Source organism: Gavialis gangeticus, unplaced genomic scaffold (genome assembly GCF_001723915.1).
Source record: "Gavialis gangeticus isolate Ggan-Ray unplaced genomic scaffold, GavGan_comp1, whole genome shotgun sequence".
NCBI classification, from domain to species: domain Eukaryota; kingdom Metazoa; phylum Chordata; order Crocodylia; family Gavialidae; genus Gavialis; species Gavialis gangeticus.
In genome coordinates this window covers 186,757,249-186,758,663 of record NW_017729032.1, presented here as the reverse complement: position 1 = coordinate 186,758,663, position 1,415 = coordinate 186,757,249, and positions in this window count along the sequence as shown.

The window sequence follows — 1,415 nt, the reverse complement described above, 5'->3', positions numbered from 1 at the left end:
CCCCCGGCGGGCACGCGGTGCGCCTCGGCCCCCGTCCCACGCCCCCCCTTACCACACCGCACACAGATCTTTCTTGAGGCACGTCCCCTTGACAGACACCCACAGAGGCCCCTTTTGTCACACACACACACCTCCCCACAACACTACACATATACAGCCCCTCTTGAGACGTACCCCCCTCAACATGCACACAAATACACGCGGCCCCCTCTAGTCGCGCACACACACACAGATGCCCCTCTTGACACACAGGCAGACACCCCTCTTGACACGCATACAAATACACACGGCCCCTTCTTGAGATGTGCGCGTGCACACACACAATCCCTTCACCACCCCCAACACCCCCCCTGACACACACACACCCCCTCCAACCATCACCCTCCCATGCTGCCCCCTGCCTGTCCCCACACACATGCGTCTGTATTTGTCCCCCTCTCGTCTCTTTTTCTCCTCTCTCCACTCCTCCTTCCCCTGCTCCCTGGCTTCCTCTCTTGGCCCCCAGTCATGCTCTTCAGCCTGTCTACTTTTTGGTGTAATATGACCCCAGCCTCTGGTCTCCTCCATTTGGTGGCCAGCCCCTCTGCAAAGCTGTCAGTGTGGCACCAGGACCACTAGTTCAGGTCCGCAAGGATTTATTGGCAAGAGAAATTTTGTAAAGTGTTGTCAAGTGTCAAAAAAGGAGTAGGAGAATCTACCACAGGCATCTTTACCTACCTTGGAGCTGTCTGTGTGTCTGGGTTTTTATTCCCCGACCGTGTACATTCCTGAGGTGGTAGCACCTCTGAGCATTGGTGCAGTGTATCAGGAGTGTCCCATGTGAAGTGAGGGGTGCTTAATGCAGTGAAGGGCGAAAGGTGGACCCAAGCAGTAAAACTGTGGGTGCATGCTTCCAGACTGGGGTACTGCAAAGGGCTGATCCTGTTCTGTTCTGTGGGTCTGGATGCAGGACTGCAGCTTGGGTCCCATCTCTAGGAAGCAGTGCCTACGTGACAAAGCAAAAAGATATTATTTTCTTAGCTACGCTAGAAATGTGTGTGTGTGTGTGTGTATAAAAATAAATATTAAGGAAAATTTTTCATGTTCCAAGTCAAATCAGCCAAATCAATTCCAAATCTGTGCGTCATTCAAGAACCATATGTGGTCCTACTACTGGCAAGAAACCTCCACCCCAGGGCTTCAGATGCTTCCAAATTCTTTGGTGGCCATCCCACATGAAGACCCAAGCCTGGAGGCATGGGGTTCAGATGCCCCCAAGTTTCACTTGCCGTCAGCTGTATGGCTGCAGGAGCAACCTAGGGAAGAGTCTCCCAATTCTATAAAGTCTGTCTATAGCCAAGATCTTCCTAGTAGAAGTGAAAGTGGGAGTTTAACTGTGCATTACCTTGGTCAGAGTACTATCCCCTACCACATTT